This window comes from Schistocerca nitens, chromosome 4 (assembly GCF_023898315.1).
Source record: "Schistocerca nitens isolate TAMUIC-IGC-003100 chromosome 4, iqSchNite1.1, whole genome shotgun sequence".
Taxonomy (NCBI): domain Eukaryota; kingdom Metazoa; phylum Arthropoda; class Insecta; order Orthoptera; family Acrididae; genus Schistocerca; species Schistocerca nitens.
The window spans coordinates 518,510,633-518,527,516 of record NC_064617.1 but is presented as its reverse complement, the minus strand read 5'-3'; positions in this window follow the sequence as shown (position 1 = coordinate 518,527,516).

Genomic DNA, 16,884 nt, shown 5'->3' with positions numbered 1-16,884 from the left:
GTAAAAACATTATGATATCCTTAGATTCTCCAACAAGAATAGTATTATGCCATTAGTTCCTACAGAAATCTAAAATAAGGCCAAACTTTACAGGTTCGACGCTGTGGTCAAATCGGGCACCTTGACAAGAGATTGACTACAGAATTCTCATAACCATCTACGCTCACATAACTGACATGCGTTGGACTTCATCTCATGGAAATATGCCAATTGATGTCTGAGGTAGTAACGCTCAAAGATGATGTTCTGTTGCTTTCTAGAGTTATAGAAGCATGTGCCACGCCTATTCCAGCTATTTCAGAACTCTTTGCAGTGGAGAGTTGCAAAACTTTATTCAGGCTAAACGGAACACTTTGGTTGATACGGTGTGTATCATTGATAATGTGCAGAAAATGAGAATGTAATGAATATTAAATAAGTTTGAAAGGCGAATCACATTCAGATCTTTCGCTACGAGGAAAACTGGTAAGATTGAAGAAACATGTGGCAGTAATTCCGTATGTATTCAGTTGTGATGGCACAATCTTATTTTAGAGCTGTATGACAAATGGCTGGGCTTCATACAATTGTCAAAAATGACTCAGCATCTACGAGAGCAAAATCATTCAGCGAAGACTTCGTCATATCAGTAGAGCAACGTTTAGCAGATGCATTTCCAGGCTCATTAGATGGTAACTCGGCGTGTCTGCCATGGATATGTGCAGAACCTTAATTGCCGCCGATATAGCTTTCAATAAATTAAGGAAATGTATTTCTGTCCAAATACGTAGGACTGAATTCAGCTGATAGTTTAACCCTTCAACATTGTTTCAAAGAAATCACGAACAGAATTCACGGAAAATGAGGTAGTACAGATATCTGAGAGGGAAATGACAAGACATGCAACTTTACTTGTCTGAAAATTAGAGTTGTGTTTAATGGTACACAGAGGATTGGAACAATTCTTCGCCATTCTTATGAAAACCAATAACCCTTTCTTCACTGCTTGATTTTTGAATGATTTCAGAGAATTAATGTGGTCCAAAGTTATTCGCTGCGATAACGTTGTTTTGGTTTTAACTACTGGGGCTACACATGTGAGGGAAGCAGCCAAGGGATTACTAGTAAGTTATCTTAAAATAATTCACATCGTCTACGTAATGCATATTCTGCGTTGTGTTTGCAAACAAAAATACGGATTGTTTTTCCAGATTTTGATGCTGTGGATACCGACTGAAAAAAAAGGTTTTGTTAAAGCGCCATGCTGAGTTAAACTTTTTCACATATCCGTATCACTACTCCCTTTTCCCCTTATCACAAAGTTTGGTACGTAATTAAGTGTATCTGAGTATTATACTTTGAACTATAATTTAGTGTCGTGTAGCAGTTACAGTGGACACTTCTTCAGTTAACATTTTGTGAGAGTTCTGATTTACTTTTGATTGTTGCGGTTCGCAAAGCTGTTCATGTCCACTTAGCACTCTACAAGGTAGAAAGAACAAAAGTAAAGAGAACTCGTTCCTTATTTCAAAGAAATGACGATATCTAAACTATTCCGTGCTGCTGCTACTGCTTTCAACGATGACACTTCTACATAGCTTCCTGGCGGATTCATTGAGAAACAGCTGGCTACATTTAAATGTGCAAACTTGATAAGATGTGATTTGGAACACACTTTCTCTTGTTATAGAGCAGTGCTGCTGGATAATCATTACATTTTTACGACTGACAACGTAGGGATGGTGTTCATCCCATACTACAAAGCAATCTTGTGAAATTAAGAGTGATTTACCTGGTATCTTTTCTTCAGCCTTTGGTCTCACATTTTGTTTTAACTTGCAAATTTTTAATTTCTGGTGCGTAAGTAAATGAATATTTTATTAGTTTTTAGCAAATAAAAATTCATACCGTACTGATGACTTTCTTCACAGCTTTCTAGTACTGTCTGTAGCGAAGTTCTGGAACTGGGTAGTCGCCGTCCATGATATTATGATAGATCCTCCTCTTACTTTTAAGTAATATCCTGAACTGGAATGAAATTTTCACTCTGCAGCGGAGTGTGCGCTAATATGAAATTTCCTGGCAGATTAAAACTGTGTGCCGGAGCGAGACTCGAACTCGGGACCAACGCCTTTTGTAGGCAAGTGCTCTACCAGCTTTTTTTAAATCTTATTTTGTTCGTTATTAATCGTATTTGTTCGGGGTGGACGTCGTACGACACTTGTTCAAGTCCATCGTTTATCCATTCACTCAGTTTTTTTCTTATAGAGGGCAGCTATCGCTCTGACTGAACACGCTGAGCTACTGTGCCAGTACCAAGTGAGCTCACCAAGCGCGACTCACGACCCGTCCTCACAGCTTCAGTTCTGCCAGTACCTCGTCTCAGTTGGTAGAGCACTTTCCCGCGAATGGCACTGGTCTCGAGTTCGAGTCTCGGTCCGGCACACTGTTTTAATATGCCAGGAAGTTTAATACCCTGAGCTCATTATACGAGATTTCTCACACCTCACGTAATAATCCTTTTATCACTTGCTGTGTTAGAGCTTTCTTAGGTAAAATACATTATAGGAAAACCCATGAATTGACTATAGCGGCCGTCACAACAATAGGCACCTCAAAATCATCTCGCCGTCTTACAGCACTGCCAGTTAGAGACAATTGGAAATGTTAGTAAAAATTCCGAAAAAATATTAGACATCTTTATTTTTAGTCTACAACATGATGCAGTACCTTCTAAAAGAAAAATCTCGACAGCTGCAGCGAAAAAAAAAATTGAAAACTAACGTTCCAGGAATTTTTTTTTACTTCCACCTGCTGATAAAACAGAACCACTGACATATTTGGATTGAAAAAAATATATATAAACGTTCTGAAAGTATATAGATGCATGTGATACATATTTTATCGTGAAAACATAAAATTATTCCGAGATAAAAAAATTAAATAGCGTAAGATGTGTGAAACTGTTCTGCCTTGTCTAAAGAAAAATGTCGCCAGTGATGAATTTGAATTCTGTTGGACCTTGCAGAAACTTGCAGCGAGAAAGTTGTTAAGAAAACTATAAAATAAATTTTGGGAAGATCTGAAGCATCATTATGTAATCTGAAATCTTTGAACGAATTTTATTTGCAACAGATGGTTCAAATGGCTCTGAGCACTATGGGACTCAACTGCTGAGGTCATTAGTCCCCTAGAACTTAGAACTAGTTAAACCTAACTAACCTAAGGACATCACAAACATCCATGCCCGAGGCAGGATTCGAACCTGCGACCGTAGCGGTCGTGCGGTTCCAGACTGTAGCGCCTTTAACCGCTCGGCCACTCCGGCCGGCTTATTTGCAACAGACTCCGTGTGCGGCAGCGCGAATACTTTCGTGACGCTGCCAGGATTTTTGTTCCGACGGGTCGCCTTAGTGCGAGCGAGAATATTCTCTACCTCCCGTAAATTTTTTATTTGCTGGTCTTAATTACTCTTCGTCATAGCACCCATCAATCCAATCGCCGATATACACTACGAAAATAACACTAAGCACTTTTAGACCACATTTCCGTCGAATTGCAATAAAATACATTGATGTGTATCGTTTTGTGAAAGTCAAGTTTTACCGAAGTACACTATAGTACAAGATTATTGTCCTCAGCAAGCAATAAGTGCATTGTACACAAAGCTTCGTTATTGCAGCTGTAATTGCATTCCACTGAAAATTTTCTTTTACATTGCACTTCCTGAATTAAAAACCAAGTGAGCGGAACAAAGAACGGATGCAAGCAGGTAACCGGTCCCTAAGCTTACACACTACTTATTCTAACTGAAACTAACTTACGCTAAGGACGACACACACACCCATGCCTGAGGGAGTAATTTAACCTCCGACCTCCGACAGTGGGAGCCGCGCGAACCATGACAAGGCGCCCTAGACCGCACGGCTACCCCGCTCGGCAATGCGCTAGTTAATTAGTAGTATGTTACACACAAAATGCCCTGTTTTATACCTAAAAATGACAATTTTGCTGGTCAGAATGTTACGGGAAAAGAAGTCATAATTTATGCTGTGCACTAATTGTAAATTATTAATCACCAAGAGTATTTTACGCACAAAATGTCTAAAGAGTCTTCTGCTTCCTTCCACGGTCACGCAGCGATTATTAATCCAATTCCTCATTAGCTGCTTCAAGGTCTGGGCCTACATGACATTATCTTCTTGAAGAAAATCTTCCTCTTCACTACACTGTGTATTGCCTGTGCCTTTATCAGGTTCTTGAAGCCGATCACCGAAGACTTTAGTGTCAAAATATAACTCAGCACCATTCATATTGTGCTAATTTTAGTAGCAAACGAAGAGGATCAGTGTGATGTAGGCCAACACTCTTGTAAATGTGAGTACTTGATTTTTCAAAATGGCTCTACGCACTATGGGACTTAACAACTGAGGTCATCAGTCCCCTAGACTTAGAACTACGTAAACCTAACTAACCTAAGGATATCACACACATCCATGCCCGAGGCAGGATTCGAACCTGCGACCGTAACAGCCGGGTGGTTCCGGAATTAAGCGCCTAGAACTGCTGGACCACAGCGGCTGGCACTTGATATTTCAAGACGATGTCACAGTGAGATATATTCTAAACGATAAAACAAGTATTCCGACTACTACAAAAAAGGCGCACCATTACTAACCTTTCGTAATATTTACGACAAGGACACCAGTGACGGCAAACCGCTGGAGTCAGGCAACAAACAATTCAGCCACTGTTAAGAATTATGTTTTCCATGAAGATACTCAAGAGCCCGTGTCGCTGTGTACAGACTGAAGGGAACCACCAAGAGATATCAACTGCGATCTTAAATTTTATGAGGATTTAGTAACTCAGGATTGCGTAGACAGTTACGTTACATAAACGTGCAGGAAGCTGCTACATAATCTGAGTGCGACAGAACAGGCTACAGGTTTCCCGACAGCCCGGCGCCAGGGGTGGAGCACGCAAGGCGGGTCTGGTGCAGTGTGCCCGCCCTACGTCGCCGCCTCCTGTCAACTGCGGGGGGTGTCACCCCGGGCTTGTGCAAGCCAGCAGTCATAGCTTGTTCCTGCTGCAGATCACCACAGCTTGAGGTGGTATCCTGAGCGAGGTGATGAAACATTTCATTTGTAATTTACAATGCCAGAACACAGAAGCTCGAAAACAGAGAACTTCACGAATGCAGAGATTTTATTGTCTATGGAACAATTACTTTCGTAGTTTTTTCGTTGCTTGCCTCTTTCTGTTGTTTCATACACACCTACGTCATTTGCATGGAATAGCTATAGTGATTTAAGAGACTATTCTACGCTCTCATTGTGTCGATTATCTAGGAAATCGCGTGATGGAGAGCGCTTGCAGGGATTCATTGATCCTGTTATACATCATGTTACCTAGAATGAACTTTTCACTCTACAGTGGAGTGTGCGCTGCTATGAAACTTCCTGGCAGATTAAAACTGTGTACCGGACCGAGACTCGAACTCTGGACCTTTGCCTTTCGCGGGCAAGTGCTCTACCGACTGAGCTACCCAAGCACGACTCACGTCCCGTCCTCACAGCTTTAATTCCGCCAGCACCTCGTCTCCTACCTTCCAAACTTCACAGAAACTCTCCTACGAACCTCGCAGAACTAGTTTCATATCAGCGCACACTCCTCTGTTAAGTGAAAATTTCATTCTAGAAACATCCCCCAGGATGTGGCTAAGCCATGTCTCCGCAATATCCTTTCTTCCAGGAGTGCTAGTTCTGCAAGGTTCGCAGCAGAGCTTCTGTGAAGTTTGGAAGGTAGGAGAAGAGGTACTGGCGCTATTAAAGCTGTGAGGACGGGGCGTGTCGTGCTTGGGTAGCTCAGTTGGTAGAGCACTTGCCCGCGAAAGGCAAAGGTCCCGAGTTCGAGTCGCGGTCCGGCACACAGTTTTAATCTGCCAGCAAGTATCATGTTACCTGTTTTCCTGCGATTATGATCGGCGCAATTCGAAAATATTCCCCTTCAATACAGGAAAAATTATCCGAGAATGTAGCAAATGGTTCAAATGGCTCTAAGCACTATGGGACTTAACATCTGGGGTCATCAGTCCCCTAGAACTTAGAACTACTTAAAACTAACTAACCTAAGGACATCACACACATCCATGCCCGAGGCCGGATTCGAACCTGCGACCGTAGCAGTCGCGCGGTTCCGGACTGAGCGCCTAGAACCGCTAGACCACCGCGGCCGGCTGAATGTAGCATCTCGGTTCTCAATTTGTTGGTGGCTGTATGTCTGATCGTCTATAGAACTGCATTTTGTTTAGTAATTGGGTGTCGCGTGCTGTCAAGGCGCGCCAGTTCTCGAACGTTCAGGTAGCATGCGTTCGTCCGATCAAGGGTAACTAGTCTGTGATTAAGAAGATTCGACGTGTGCTGCATTGCTCCACAAATAAGCCTGTGCGCGAGCGAGTCAACATTTCTGCGTTTGTGGCAGGCGGCTGTTGTACTAAGGTGGATTCTGTGCAGTTTGGCGTTCATTGACAATCAGATAACATCGTGAACGAATCCTGAGGACAGAAATGTCTGGTAAATATTTCTCCATAATACTGTCCACTTCACCTCTTGTTCTCTTTCTTCAATGGGTTTCACGTGCGCTCTTTGACACTACTTTGTATATCAACTTCTTAAGAAGCAGTGATGCATTTCATGTACTGTCCTGTACAGAACTAAATTCAAAGAAAGTATTTCCTAATGTGCTGGTATTCAGGAGGAATTGTCGCTAGGTGTATCTGTGGCACTAGGCTCGTTAGTCTCATACTGATTAAGAGTCTGTGAAGAAGGCAAGCCCTTTCACGCTGTATTTCTTTTCGCACTCTCAGCACAACTCGATCGACGCCGCCGCTGGCAGTTTGTCAGGAGCAGCGTTCCCACATCTTGTGACCTCCGTCTCATCATGGCTTCAATTGCTCCGTACTCCACCTTCTCAGGGGCCGGCCGGTGTGGCCGTGCGGTTAAAGGCGCCTCAGTCTGGAACCGCGTGACCGCTACGGTCGCAGGTTCGAATCCTGCCTCGGGCATGGATGTGTGTGATGTCCTTAGGTTAGTTAGGTTTAATTAGTTCTAAGTTCTAGGCGACTGATGGCCTCAGAAGTTAAGTCGCATAGTGCTCAGAGCCATTCCACCTTCTCAACTGTGGCTAAGCCCGTAATAAACTACTATACTACTTGGGGCGACTAGCTGTGAAAGAACAATGTATTGCGTCTATGTTTTCTGTAGAAAGTGTGTGTGTATGTGTGTGTGTGTGTGTGTGTGTGTGTGTGTGTGTGTGTCCTTATCTCACACGAGGTACATGCACCTATATGCTCCAATGATCATGTTAGCTTGCATTTAATTTTAAGACACTCTTTGCCCACAGCTGGGCGCTGTCTGTAATATAATGAACACGGTTCTGTTAGGCAAATTTCAGGTTTGTTCTCGCTGCTGAAGGCGTCAAAATGCTACTTTCATTTATTATTTATTTTTTGTATTGAGTAACTGCGGAAGGAATTAAATATCCTATCCCTTACAAGTGACAGTAGATAGTAATTTCATTATCATCAAGACAACAGAACATGAACCTCCTCCCTTGTGAATAGGCAAACATGAGACGTATAACGTTTATTGCCGTTGCGCGTGGGATAACTTCACAGCGCAGCAACATCTCAGAGAATGCTTTCCTCTCTCACCTCATCCTCTTCTCCCTGTTACTACAAGTTTGCACAAAAAAACATCAAATCACTCAAGTTACCACAAAAATCAACACACAAACTCTTTCAAGTAATGCTGTAGAGAGATTATCCACATCGTCAGGATTTCAGATGTGAACTTGGATGATTAGAGACAAGCAGGATAAAATTAAACATGAGGTAGCAAATGTCAGTCGCATTTTGATTATAACTGTGAATAGTTGAGTATGACATAATGACCAAAAATAATGAATATGAGACTACAAATATTTATATATTATTTATTAAATACTAACAATCAGAATGCACAATCTAGTGAAACGCTGACATCGATTTCAGCTGTTCGTTGCAACCATCTCGGATTCAAAACTATGAGAGAAGTATCTTCTAAACTAAAATGTAACCGTTTCATAACAACGACAAAACAAGAAGTAATCATATCAAATGAGCGGCACTAATGAACTTGGACATTTTGAGGCAATACATTATCATGCATAAACAGTTTATCACAGGCGCGCTTACAATATACATTGGAACATGCACCTAATGCTCGTTTACAGTGCCAACTAGCAGGGGAAAATGAAAGTACAACGATTAGAAAGGTGTTCTTTTCTGAAAGGGACGTCAAAAATACGAGTAATAGCAAGTGTCTGATTAATTAGGGAGAACAACACAAAAGTTTTTTTTTTTTGTTTTTTTCTGCTGTTTATAATCACCATCACCACAAGGGTGGCGGTAATACTTATATACGATCTTCATTCACCAAAATTTAGAAAACAAAAGTGATTTTAAATGTTAAAATTCATTCGGTTTATAATTAACAATATTGATAAATTTCTTTGAGTTTTTTTAATTTTAAAGATATCGGTGAGTACGAGAACAAAAGTTATTCTTTCCACTGGTGTTAGACGTTGTTGCTGATGAAGACGGTGCATAATTTGTGTCTCTTAGGGAGTACGGATGAAGAAAGTTGTGATTTGTTGGTTTGATAAGTATGACAGATGATGACTTTTCTGGAAAACAGTTCTAGAAAGGATGCGCGATGTAAATTACGAGTAAGAGGATCCTGAACCAAACTATTAGAAAGGGATATAAGAAAGTGTGGAGCTGAGGATTGTAAGAAAACCGTATGATTGTGTGTGGAGTAGGCTAGTAAGGATATTAACAAATTAATACTGCGTTCGAGTGGGAAGGATAGGTGAATAAGAGAGAAAGTCAAGGCGAAATGCATGCAGTTCGAGGATTTGGAGTGAGTAATAGAAAGTAGGAGAAGCGACAGTCCTGGAGACATTGGCCTCACAGAGTTTAAACAGTAAGTGTGGAGTGTAGAGGAGGGATGCAATCCCCATGTTTGCCCCGTTAGTCTTTTTATGCCTTGAAGGGTTTTTGTGTTGTATGGTCAGTTGGTAAGTTTTTTATGTTAATATACGCTCAATGGTTACTCTGAGGTATTTTAGTGTATCTGCTGAATGGATACGACAGTTTTAAATGGTGAGGTAAAGTCATGAAGGGGGAAGCTTTGGGTGATTTGATCTGTAACTATTTCCTGGGTCTTGTAATTCGTAATTCGATATTGTTTCTACACTGTGTCACATTCATATATCCGATATGGCTCTGGTGCTCTCATGTAGCTCTTCTGATGGTATCTTGGAGCTGTGACACTTCCTTAATCCAAAGAGGCTTACGCATACTTAAAATACGTGTCGTTGGAACTAGCGTTCTCTCGTGCCTATAGTTGCGGCCATCAACTCTGTTCGTATCGTCTAGTCATAGTGTAGTCTGGCTATAGGAAGCACTCTGCCTTGGAGCACGCCTCACCGTTCGAGAAAGCTGCCACGTCATCAGCCTCAGGCACACAGCAGCCACCCCCAGCGTGACCCCTGCTGCCGACGCAGATCCAGACGAACCCTCTGGTCGCAGTGACTCGCCAGCTCAGCTGACACAAACAGCTGACGCACGGTGACAACACTGGCTCGTACAGCTGCTGTTCAAAGACGCGACGTCACTCCGACGCGCCTCATTACCGATGACTAGACAACATGATGGCGGAGTAGGTATTCATACGATCTTGTAGAACTACCTGACAGTTAGCAAACAGTACATGTCTAATAATGTTAAACCGTTGACTGCCTCACACAAGAAACGCAAATACTTTCATAACATAACATATCTGAGTTGAAAGGTTATAATTCAAAAGTTAACCAGGCCTCCTACATCGTAAAGACTTCCCAAATTATGTACAAGACACACGCCGATGCTTTCTGGCTTACTTGCTGTGAAAGCGTAGACTATGAATATTCTACAGCATTGGCCCCTTACTTATCTTGCGAATCTCTCGTCCAGTGCGAAGTGCCAAGCGGATGGAAAGAAGTGCAAGTGACTCCGATATATAAGGAAGGTAACAGAACTGACCCGCAATATTACAGACATCGGTTTGCTACGGAATCCTTTAACATATTCCTTTAACATATTCTCTATTCGAATATAATAAATTTTTATATACAAGTCAGCTCAAATTGAGAAAAAATTTCTCACGTGGAATTCAGCTTGTCCGTTTCTCGCACGATATCTTGTGAATCATGTAGCAAAGGCAAGAGGCAGATTCCATATTGCTACATTTCCGGAAATCATTTGAAACAATTCACTGCAGACTGTTAACGAATGTCTGAGCATACGGAATAGGCCTCAGTTATGTGTATGGCTCGAAGACACTATAGGTAAGAGAATTCAGTACATTGGCCGCGACGGCGAGTGTCCATCGGACACAAATGTATCGACAGGAGTGCTCCAGGGAAGTATGAGGGGACCGTTCTCATTCTTTGTATTGGTTGGTTGGTTGGTTTGGGGAAGGAGACCAGACAGCGTGGTCATCGGTCTCATCGGATTAGGGAAGGATGGGGAAGGAAGTCGGCCGTGCCCTTTCAGAGGAATCATCCCTGCATTTACCTGGAGTGATTTAGGGAAATCACGGAAAACCTAAATCTGGATGGCCGGACGCGGGATTGAACCGTCGTCCTCCCGAATGCGAGTCCAGTGTCTAACCACTGCGCCACCTCGCTCGGTCATTCTTTGTATTCATAAATGATTTGACGAGCAGGGTGAGCAGAAATCTGCTGTTGTTTGCTGATGGGATGGTGTCGTAGTTGCATGATTGTAGGGGGACACAAGATGACTTAGACAAAATTTCTATTGGCGTGATAAATGGCTGCTTGCTCTAAATGTAGAAAAAATGTAAGAGGAGGAAAAACAATCCCGTAATGTTCGAATACAGCACTGGTAGTCTGCTGCTTGAGAGTTACGTCGATTAAGTATATAGGCGAAATGTTGCAAAGCGATATGAAATGGAACGACCACGTAAAGACGTAGGGAAGGGAAACGGCCGACTTCACTTTATTGGGAAAATTTTTGGAACAGTATGGTTCATCTGTAAACGATACCGTGTGTAGAACACTAGTGCGACGCATTCCTGAGTACTGCCTGAGTGTGTGGGATCCCCACAGGTCAGATTAAAGCAGGACTTCGAAGCAATTCAGAGGGCGGCTCCTAGCTTTGTTGTCGGCAGGTTCCATCTCCAAGCGAGTATTACAGAGATGCCTCGTAAACTGAAATGTGAATCCCTGGAGCGATTGAATTTAATAGTTACAGTCATTTCAAAATCATTAGCATATAAAATTTCCTTATAAAGGTAAAGCTATAAACGGGAATAATGCTTCACATAGTATTACGAACGGATATCTTAAATTCCGACAGGAATGTATGTACAGATTGACAATTATTGAACTATATGCAAAAAAATACGTAAATTAGTTACAAACTACGGTGTTCACACACTTTATACAGCGTGTAAACGTTCACAGATAAACTCTAGAAACATAATAAAATGGCGGAAAAAATTTATATCACCTTTTAGTTGCATACAAAAAAAAGTAAAAATCATGAATTTCTTCCAACTCTGAACATATACATATTATTTATTGTATAATAGTAATATTCTAGTTCATTTTTATCTATTGAACAAATAATAATTTAATAAATCGATTCATTAAGGTTCTACACTTTATGTCATGTTCATCACAACAATCTATGGCTCTCCCGTAGAACTCTTGGGTTTCTTCTAGTGATGTATAAGAAAATATCTTTGGTTTCTTTACATCGTCAGATTTTTTGGATACTCAAATGGTTTGTAGGATTTATTACAGCTGACCGATCAATGTCCTTGAAATTATCTATATTACCTTTCTTCACTTCAAGAACGATCGATGAGGAATAGTATGTTGTTTCGATTATGCAGATGGCACTATCTTTGTTTATTTGTTTTTTTTTTTTTTTTTTTATAAATAAGAACTCAGGCTTCTTTGAGCTACAAATCGGACGTATGCCAAACCGTACAGGTACCATGGTACCTCAGAACCTCATGATGATGTGATTGTAAGGTTATGGTTTCAAGTTTTCTCACTTTATTTTCAGTTATAGGAAATACACTATTAGGGGTGTGTAACTGTGACCGCTGACTGGGAAGCTGTAAACTACTTTGTCCAAAACTAACAATAAATGTCTACCTCAAGTAGAGGTAGACATTTTTTTGTAGATGTCGAGTTTAGAAAAAATTTTACAGTTTTGTGTGCAAGGTTAAACAGACAAAATCCGTGTAATGCAATGAATTCGTCTCATTTAGAAGTACGCGAATAGATATTTAACCCCTTCTTTCGCATTTTGTAGTTGTCGAGTTTTGTGTAAACGGTGCTCAGTAGTACAGATAAGTTATAAACTGCAGATTAAAGCCGAAGAACCTGCAGAAAGGTAGGGAACTAAGGAGACGGGACCTGGGTTAGTTGAAAGAACCAGAGGTTTCTGACAATCTCAAAGAGAGCATGAGGCAACGACTGAAACAGGAGTAAGGAACACAATCGAAGATGTATGGATAACTTTAAGAAATGAAATAGCGAGGACAGCAGATGATCCGATGGGAAGAAAAAGACGAAGTCCATGTAGCACAGCTTTTGGTTGTAAGTGGAGTTTGGCTGGTGGCGGTGCAAGTGTGCTATCTTAACCAAGCTTGTATTAGTTATCTATATAGGGAGTTCTGGCTCCAAAATCCCTGATGTCAACGTTAGTATTCCTCGAATCGCTATGTCTTTCCTGGAGTTCCCTTCCCTTCCTTATCTTCAGGAATTCCCTTCCCTCTCCGCCTTCCTCTTCTTCTCGTTATCCAATGGCGTCACGTGGGTGCGTCGATGTCACCGTGCTGTCTGCCAATCGCAGTGGGGGCTCCCCGTTGCACTGATGTCTCTGCCAATGGTGTGCTAGCTCAGCCCCCCACCCCTCGAGCAATTTTATTTTTATAATTCGATTGTGTGAGCGCCGTCATTCGTCTGTTTGTTGCCCAGGCCTCATGTGCTCAATTGGCGAGACGCTTGCGTAGTAAACATCCATCAGATAAATCTATTCACAGCTTTCTGCATCAAGAATGTAATAATGGCTGAGTATATGACAGCAATCAAGAGGAATATATTGGTAATGTAACAGAATGACATGAAGATGCATCACTTGATTTGGTCCCCAACACGACGTGTTGCAATTGCTGGAATTGTATCACCTTTTTAAAATGTCTGTCCTAGCTCCCACCACTCAAGAAGCGGTTCTGAGTTATGCTGGAAATACCTGTCATTAAGTATCCGTCCATCTATAATTATAATCATAGTTATTATTATTGTTATGTGCATATATCGTTATACTTAGGGTTTTGTCATTATTGCTGTGGTAGCAGAACTACTGTTGCCTGAACCGTGACAACAGCTGCAACAGTCCACAGCCCAATGGGCGACGCGGAGGCGTTCACAAGCTACTATTGCCTGAGCCACAGTAGCAGCACAGCAGTGCACACAAGTGCATATTCCCAGTCTTCTGCATGAAGACAATACTGTTAATTTGGGCTGCCAGGCAAACAGGAGGAAAATAACACGGCAAGGTATGACTATTACTGGAAGCTGATTATATGCAATAAATATGTCCTATAAATCGTTTTTATTTTCAACCCTATCAGCAATAGCAGCACACACACTTACAGTTTATGACACAGGTTGAAGTGCGAAGCTGTGTGCCAGCAGCAATAGTTAGCTGAACTTGCGAAAAATTCTAGAGACTACTCAGCAGAAGAGTCCTGCAACAGTCAGCTTCTGGCGGTGTACAATACAATTTCCTTTATAGCTTTATCACGTTCATACATGTCCGACCCCCCTCATACATGCCGCGCAGAGTGGCCGCGCGGTAAGAGGCGCCATGTCACGTATTGCGCTGCCCCTCCCGCCAGAGGTTCGAGTCCTCCCTAGGGCATAGGTGTGTATGTTGTTCTTAGCATGACTTAGTTTAAATTAGATTAATTAGTGTGTAGGGACCGATGACCTCAGCTGTTTGGTCCCTTAGGAATTCATACACATTTGAAAATTTTCCTCATACATATCAAGTACACACACTACTAATATTTTTTTCTTCCTCTGGCTGTGTGAAGTGTGTCATGGGTGAAGGGTAACTGCCATTATTGCAATACTAGGGATTACGCTATCCAGTCTTGTCAATAGCTGATGGATGTGTATGTAAGGGTGCTGTAGCTGTATTAAACAAGCACCAGAGAGCACTCAGACCAGTCTAATTTTAATAGCTACTGGATGTGTAAGGGTAACTTCTATACTGGACAGTACTCTGGCCAGTCAGGTTTTGCTAACAGCTGGGGTTGTGTGCACTCCTCCAGCCAGATTATCTACAAAGTGTGTACTTCTACCCTGTAACCACACACCGATGGCTGAATATTTACGCATAACTCCAACGTGACGCGACATCCTCACGATGGTTCACAGATGCCGTGTGGGTTGTAGGGCAAAGCGGGCACGCCCCACATTGCATTGTTGCCAAATTTATTCAATATGGCAGATCCAAGATGGCGGACATAGGTGTCTAAAAGTCGCAGTGATATCATGGTGGGAAGTTCAAATTTTGGTGGGAAAATAGGTCAGTTAGGCTACCTCCATTAACCTAACGCCCTCCCCTTCCCCCTCTCCTACCCAATCTGGAAACTGGTGGGGAAAGAACTCAGTCTGTGCTGGGCTGCTCGACAGGATAGATGTAAGTCTTTGTTTTGCATGCATTGTTTATTTAAACAATTTTGTTGTCATAGGCAGTAGCTCTGTCCAGTGTGTTCACCATGAGGCCCAATGTTCAACTGACCTAGTTCACAACACTGCCACCAGAGAGCTTTGTCATCCCCCTCTCCCCTCCTATGATGTAATCCAAGACGGCGGCCTGGGGAAGAAATGGAGAGAAAGGGAATCAGTCTGTATCTAGCTTCTGGACTTGGAGAATGGATGTAATTGTGTACTGTGCACAATGGACGATATGCCTGTGCTAGGGAAGGAGGAGTGTATTAGCATCTGAGAACTGTGTTGATAGCATTGATATTTGGTGAAGATGAATATGTTTCATCAAATAATGAAGATGCAGCAGGATGGGGCTAAGTTACACTTCGCAACTCATGCTGATATATGTGTGTGTTCGATAAAAGTCCTGTCAGTCCTCCAAAGCGCAAGTGGCAAGACATTCACTCAGGTGCGTATGCTCCACTGGAAGTGAGGCCACATGCCGGGTTCATGACACGGCCATACGGTACCCACAGGAGCAGTTGCGTATTTCCTGTTGCATTGGAAATACCAACAGCTGCATATCACTCGAGCTGCATTCCCCGATGATAAGTTTCAACTTGTGACTAGAAAGGAGGTTTTCCCATACGAGTATGTGGATAGTATGGCAAAACGCAACAAAACCAGGCTGCCTAACATAATTGCATTCTCCAGCAACCTCACACGCAATGCCATAACTGATGCAGAGTATAAGCATGCTGTGAATGTCTGGCAGGAATTCAATATCTGCATGGCTTACATGGACACAGATGTGCACTTGCTTGCAGACGTTTTTGAGAAATTCTGGAGTCTATGCTTGACTGTATATTCTCTAGACCCACCTTTTATTACATGGTATCTGGGTTGTCTTGGGATACAGTGTTCAAGAAAACTAATTGCAATATCGAATTATTGACCAACGCTGACATGCTTCTTTTCTTCGAGAGAGGGATCCATGGGGGACTTTGTCAATGTGTCCATAGGCATGCGAAGGCAAATAACCCACAGATGGGTGACAGGTTCAACGAATCCCTCGATTCGAGTTACATAATGTACTTCGATGTAAATAACTTATACGGGCACGCCATGCAGCATCGTTGGCGAGTGCTGAGTTTCGATGGGTGCCCGAAGATGAATGCAGGGGTTAGGTGAAAGAATCATGGGGGGCGTGGTGGCTGATTATGACAAAGGTTATGCAGTGGAGGCAGAACCTACTAGTCTGCATGATGTGTACGCCGATTTGCCGTCCAGAGCAACTAGCTCTGCAAGGAGGCTCCACCCCAAAACTGATGACAATGCTGAGGAATAAGCGGAGATACATTATTTGTTATCGTAATCTCCAGTAGTTTCTCAGTTTGGGGATGGAGCTCTTAGAATGACCCTGGCTATCTCCTTCTACATCTACATATATACTCCGCTACCCACCAAGCGGTGTGTGGCGGAGGGCAGTATTCGCACCAAAGTCATATTTCCCCCCCCCCCCCCCCCCTCTGTTCCACTCGCGGATCGCGCGAGGGAAAAACGACTAGCGTGACAAGTCTTCTTAAAACAAATTGGTACCATGTGTTGTTGACCACAATTTCTATGTTTCTTGTTAACAAACTGTGTCTGACTTTTCATAAGCCATATTTAGATCCTGAGTGCATGCAGCTTTGCGTGAACTCGTGCATACAAGGGCTTGAGGACTTTAAACTGAAACCTATGGTTGTTATCTTTCGTTTTATTTTTTCTTTCAACTTGAACCACTACATTAATTAAATACAAAATCTATGAAATATATACTAATTAAAAAATGTCTGACGATCATGTTTTATAAAATTCCGGTTGTTTCATTGCACTTATAAATTTTTCGCTATCAATACTTTGTAAAACATTGTCAATAAATTTGTAACCATTTTTTAAAATTAAACTGTCATCATCAATAATCTTTTATAAGATATCAACAGTTAAGAATTTATGTTTACAGTACTTGTGATATGTAATTCAAAAAAGAAAACGTGTTTTTTCATAAGTAATGATTAT